This window comes from Myotis nattereri (genome assembly GCF_964212035.1).
Source record: "Myotis nattereri genome assembly, chromosome: 7".
NCBI classification, from domain to species: domain Eukaryota; kingdom Metazoa; phylum Chordata; class Mammalia; order Chiroptera; family Vespertilionidae; genus Myotis; species Myotis nattereri.
In genome coordinates this window covers 37,232,167-37,238,767 of record NC_138082.1, presented here as the reverse complement: position 1 = coordinate 37,238,767, position 6,601 = coordinate 37,232,167, and the positions used below count along the sequence as shown (strand labels likewise).

At 39.6% G+C, this 6,601-nt stretch overlaps 1 pseudogene across 1 annotated transcript; it reads left to right on the top strand.

Moving 5' to 3' along the window:
* Positions 1-1,593: 1,593 nt before the first annotated feature.
* On the top strand, positions 1,594-2,527 carry LOC308522571 (pleckstrin homology domain-containing family F member 2-like; annotated as a pseudogene). Its single transcript has 2 exons — positions 1,594-1,749; positions 1,945-2,527. The product of its transcript is annotated as a pleckstrin homology domain-containing family F member 2-like (transcript).
* The last annotated feature ends 4,074 nt before the right edge of the window (positions 2,528-6,601 follow it).

Below are 6,601 nucleotides of genomic sequence, written 5' to 3'. Positions count from 1 at the left end.
AAGAGAGAAAGTGAAAGAGAGAGAGAGGAGAGAGAGAGGGAAAGAAAGAAAGAAAGAAAGAAAGAAAGAAAGAAAGAAAGAAAGAAAGAAAGAGAAAGAAAGAAAAGAAAGAAAGAAAGAAAGAAAGAAAGAAAGAAAGAAAGAAAGAAAGAAGAAAGTGAAAGAGAGAGAGAGGAAAGAGAGAGGGAAAGAAAGAAAGAGAAAGAGAGAGAGAGAGAAAGAGAAAGGAAGGAAGGAAGGAAGGAAGGAAGGAAGGAAGGAAGGAAGGAAGGAAGGAAGGAAGGAAGGGAAAGAGAAAGAGAAAGAGAGGAAGGAAGGAGGAAGGAAGGAGGAAGGAAGGAAGGAAGGAAGGAAGGAAGGAAGGAAGGAAGGAAAGAAGGAAGGAAAGGAGAAGGAGAAGGAGGAGGAGGAGGAGGAGGAGAAGGAGGAGGAGGAGAAGGAGAAGGAGGAGAAGGAGGAGGAGGAGGAGGAGGAGGAGGAGGAGGAGGAGGAGGAGAAGGAAGGAAGGAAGGAAGGAAGGAAGGAAGGAAGGAAAGAGAGAAAAGAGAGAAAAGAGAGAAAAGAGAGAAAAGAGAGAGAAAGAGAGAAAAGAGAGAAAAGAGAGAAAAGAGAGAAAAGAGAGAAAGAAAGAAAGAAAGAAAGAAAGAAAGAAAGAAAGAAAGAAAGAAAGGAAAGAAAGAAAAGAAAGAAAGAAAGAAGAATCTGCCTGGTCAGTGTGGCTTAGTGGTTGAGCATTGACCCAGCAACCAAGAGGTCACTGGTTTGATTCTCTGTCAGGGCACATGCCCAGGTTTCAGGTTCGATCCCCAGTAGGGGTTGTGCAGGAGGCAGCCGATCAATGTTTCTCTCATCAATATTTCTATCTAGCTCTCTCCCTTTCTCTCTAAAAATCAATTTTAAAAAATTAATAAAGACATATTTTAAAATAAAAAAGGGCAACATATCTTAGTGCTGTTGTTTTTTATAAAACCTCATTCAATAGTGCATGAAGTTTCTGTTTGTCAGAATACTTTAATGAAATTTGATTATCACCAGTGACCCCCCAAAACTTCAAATCCAGGAGTTACTAAAGAGGAAATGCTTTTAATAGTTGCTCATAATCTTAGTAATTTGATAGTAACTGTATCATGAGCTGCTCTCTGCTCTACTTAAGATCTCTTCACTGCCTGGTAGAAATTAATGATTCTGAACTACATTAAAAATTTTAAATACAACTGACGTAATACAGTTATAATTTTTGAATAAAATTGATTCCTATACTTTAGAAGCTTATATCCTATGATGGTAATCTTCAGTGTAGGACTTGGTTAAATATTAATTTCAAGTCTCAACCACTGATGATTTGGTCAGTATGCACACTATGAATGTGACTCAGCCATACACCACATTAAGACATGGCAATCGCCGGTGTGGGTGGCGGTGTGCCTAGAGAGGCCAGCCCAAGTGACCCTAGTGGGGTTCGCCTAGAGGGGCAGGGGAGTTACCTGCAGCAGCTATGCCTATTGCCTGCCTACCTGCCATGCCTGCACTCCGTGGGAGGCTGGGCTGGGGAGTGCCACTGCCGCTCACACCCAGCCAGGGTGTTAGCAAAACATGGTGGATCAGTTGGCAAACAGCGAAGCAAATACTAGATGTATAAATATAGGAGAAAACTGTTTTGTAGCAGCTGGTCAAACCTTAACTATACCCGGAGGGGTTCTTATTGGAGGAGTATTGACTAAGTTGTGCAGAAAAAGCCAAAGCAAAGCAGTTTGTTTTTTTTTTACATTTTTATTGATCTCAGAGAGGGAGAGGGAGAGAGAATCATCGATCCGCTGCCTCCTGCACACCCACCCTGGGGATTGAGCCGGCAACCCGGGCATGTGCCCCTGACCAGAACCTAACCCGGGACCTCTAGGTCCGCAGGCCAATACTCTATCCACCAAGCCAAACCAGCTAGGGCAGCAGTTTTTCTTGTTTAATGACATTCTTGTATATGGCAATATTGTCATCCAGTAGAAAAAATATAACATATTATTCCCCTGGAAAATGTCACTATTGATTCCATCGAAGATGAGGAAGACTTGAAGAATGGATGGCGTCTCAAGACACCAACTAAATCATCTGCCATTTATGCTGCCACTGCCACTGAGAAATCAGAATGGATGAATCACATACGTAAATGTTACGATTTATTCTCCAAAAGTGGGACGACACCCAGTAATGAACATGCTGTCTGGGTTCCTGACTTTGAGGCAACTGTTACAGAAGCGAAGCTCACACCTTTAACTGTCGTCACCGTTGCTGCAAATGTGGTTTTGTTGTCTGTGGGTCCTGCTCTGAAAAGGGATTTTTTTCTTCCCAGCCAGCCCTCTAAGCCTGTGTGGAGTTGTAACTTCTGCTATGACCTACTTTCTACCGGGGACATGGCCACATGCCAGCCTACTAGGTCGGACTCCTACAGTCAGTATTGAAGTCACCTTTAAATGATGTATCTGATGATGATGATGATGATGATGATGATGATGATGATGATAGCAATGCCTAAGGACATATTTTGAAATATTTAATTGGTTGTGACCATCTGAGAAATCAGCTTCGGGGAGAAATGTAAAATTCTCAGCTCTTGCTTAATTTTGCTCTAGCCATGAATTTACCTGAGAAACTTCTAACCTGCGTCTCAATATATTCGAGAGAAAGTAGGTCCTGTTGTCATTCCCCTCAACCCCACTACTACCACCTCCCCCCAACCATTCTAATGGTTAAGACACAGTAACAAAAATACATGATTTGGAAACACTTTGGCTTTGTCACATATCAAGTGGTGCCTTATCATAATAGCACTGTTACATAAAATAAACCCCTACTTTCTCACTTTTTAGTTTATTTTAAAAATAAACTGGCCGCCCGGCTGGCGTGGCTCAGTGGTTGAGCATCGACCTATGAACCGGATGTCATGGTTTGATTCCTGGACAGGGCACATGCCCAGGTTCAGGCTCAACCCCCAGTAGGGGAAGTGCAGGAGGTAGCAGATCAATGATTCCCTCTCATCATTGATGTTTCTCTCTCTCTCTTTCCTTTCTGAAATCAACCAATATATCTAAAAAAACCACACTGGCATTCTTTAAGGTGATGAGTGTTTATGAATGGCTATAATTAGAAAACTTGTCATCTGACAGCTATAAATAACTAAATTTCAAGGGTCTTCATTCTTTGTGAATATTTTCCCATAAAAGTTATAATTATACTTTTGTTTTATAGATTTCAAATTATAATTGTCAAATATAAATTTTAAATTGTCATTCTTAGGAATTTGGTTCAAAATTTATCCAATATAGAATTGTCATATTGCATTAGATTCTATTTTTAGCAAGACATTTGTAGGTATAAATTCATTTGCTTTAACGTTATTTCTAGACTGAAAAATCTTATAAAACCCTTAAAACAGATTTAAATGCTATGATAGAGCACAGATCTTCTTAGGCTAAGATTTGGAAGAAATAATATGGAAGAATGGTCGACAGAGCGGTTAATTTTGACTAGACTTCTATGGAAGTATTATCTATTCTACTGTAAAACTATCTTGAATTTAGAAATATAGTGCTACATTTTACAGTTTTGTAAAGTCCCAAACAATATTTGTAGTTTTGTAAAACAATTGCATGTTTAATCTGTTTCTGGAATCATTTTGCAATGTATAGAACTAGAGTAGCAATTGATCTAAATTGTGAACTTCACAATTTAGATTGCTTTTGAGAAGTGGTATTTTTCACTCTGCTTAGAGGCAGCCATTAGGTTGACAGTACATTTATCATATACAACTTGATGCATTTTGCACTGCTCTCTCCATTTGTATGCTGCAAATAACTAGTCTTTCAAATATGAAAAATCAGTCTAAAGATTGTTTTAAATTCTAATTTTTTTAAACCTGTCAACCTGGATATATTGCATATGTTATGAGAGGTTTGATTCAACAACTTGTGATAGAGAATTCTTTGGTTTGGCGAAAGCACTAACTTTACTGTTAAATTGTGAAAGCATTTGAGATATGTAGCTCTCCCTGTAGGAAATGTGAAAGGCACAATAAGTCTGTTTTAACATCAAGTGGACTTTCGTTTCCAAGCAATCTCATATAATCAACATACCTGCAAAAGACCAGGAAACCTGAGATGTGCTAATGGAGACTTACTGGTACATCGGAGCCCAGCAGATTCAGGAACCAAGGGGAAGTCTTCTTCAATAATTTGCATTGTCAACCTCTTGACACTCTTTTACAATAAAAAATACATTACAATTTAAAAAATAGATGTGCAATCACCATGGCATATTCAATACAGCTCCATCTCTAGGTCACCCATTTTCCAGGTTTGTGGACCTCATATAAGAGGTTGGCCAGAATGCTCCTGCACCAAACACTTGTCCATCCATCCCACCCCAAAAATTGAGAAAGCTAGTAAGGTAAGGATCAAAGTGAGTGCACTGAATCAGAAATGAGAAATGGCCCTCTATGGCTAGATTCCTGACTTAGATTGCTAATTTATCCTATTTTGTTATTTTCTGGTCAGAATGACAGGCTGAAAACTTTTCTTGGAAATGAAACATTCCAGAGTTAGGCATGCTTGATCTCGAATGATAGCAATGTGTATGGAAAGTTTGGTTCATACAAGAATGAAATTTTAATATACTTAATGCAACTTTCTACTCTGAAAATAAAACCAAAGTAGAGTCAATATATATTACTTAATTTTCCTGTCCAATAGGACCAAATAACAAAAAAAATTTTTTTTTTTGCTGAAGATTAAAAAATTTAAAATTTCCAACAAATTCTTTCCCCAAGGACAAATGTCATGGCAATCTTTAGAATTTTGAGGACATATTGTCTATTTGGAAATTCAGGCCAAGGCCATCAAATGAAACCATGGTACATGCTCAAGAGGCTAAAAAGAGATGAAGGACAGATGTAAGAAGTTACACTATTTTAAGGATTAGTCATTCACAAAAGTCTCTACGAATGACTCAGCTAAAATCTTCCAATGGTAAGCCATTATAATAGACGGGTGGGCATGTTTATATGCAAATTAACTAGATTACAGTTCACTACCTGATAGGACTTGGCCTTGGTTTAGGCCTGATGATGTAAATAGACTTTACCCATTCTCAGATTAATGCCACAGCGTATCAGTAAATTCAGTTCGTTTCCTCCTTTATAACCAACCTCCCTACCTTAGACTGGATTTGTGAACTTTGAATTTATAAGCAAAGAATAAAGGAAGACAGGCAGACCAGAAAAAAAAAAAGAGCTAGCTTTGCGACTGAAACACTAAGTAGTAAACTTCTACTTCTCATACATGCCAAGTTTGTTCTTGCCTTCTGGGCCTTTACGTTCAGTGTTCACTCTGCCCCATTTCTGGTTCCTTCTCATCCTCCATGTATCAGCCCAATGCTTCTACAGAGGCCTTCCCCGATGACCTTCTAATGTCCCAAACGACTCCCTCTCCCTCTCCCCAGCTCCCCACCCTATGTCTTCCCCTCTCATTATCAGAAGTTTACCCCCCTACTGTCTACCATCATTACAATGCAAACTCTACTATACTTCTCTACTTTCATCACCATTATATCCAGGCATCTTAAAATATTTGCTAATGACTGAATAGAAAAGTGGTAGAAAATGATTAGGAAAGTACAAATGACCAACTGGAGGATCCAGACTGGGAAGTCCTGGGAAGCACCTGTGCCAAGTTCTATGATTACCTCTGGAAAAGAGAAGGCAGGAAAAATCTATAATAATAAAAGTGTACTATTCTAATTAGACAGGACATCCGAACAACCTTCTGGACGAAGCTGGGGCTGTGAGGGCCGAGCCCCTTGCACAAATTTCATGCATCAGGACTCTAGTTAGAGATAAATTGGACAAAAGAAAGGGAGGGAAAGAAAGAAAAGGAAGAAAAGAAAGGAGGGAGCAAGGGAGGGAGGGAGAGAGGGAGGAAGGGAGGGAAGGAGGGAGGGAGGGAGGAAGGGAGGGAGGGAGGGAGGGAGGGAGGAAGGTAGGAAGGAAGGAAGGAAGGAAGGAAGGAAGGAAGGAAGGAAGGAAGGAAGGAAGGAAGGGCCTAAAGGAAAAGAAAGAAAGCTCTCTCCTTTGAATTCCGAGGCACTGTTTTACTTGCTGGGGAAATACAAATACGAGGTAGGGGTACTGCTAGCTTAAACTAAATGTATCTCATCCAGCTGATACTGGCTCAATTGCATCAGATTCTCACAACTATCGCCACAGCACTATGCCAAGTATAACCCGTAAAGGCAGGCTCTGACTTTTTTCTGGACTCAACCTTCTCTTGCCTATAAGGTCCCAGCAGTCTTTTTTCCTGAATTGCAACATTATCACAACACAATAATCAGCTGATTAAAATATAATTTAAACAGTACAAAGTTCACTCTCAGCTCCTGGAGGCAGGGTAAGATTTTACACATCTTTTTGATTCTAACAGTGCAGACATATGTTCCAAATTGATTGATTCAGTACTCTGTGACCAGAGATCCTGCCTGCAATAGCCCAGTCTATAAAGGTAAGGATTACAGTAAATAAAAATAAATTAATGACAGATAGGGCAGCAATTTCTTCTCA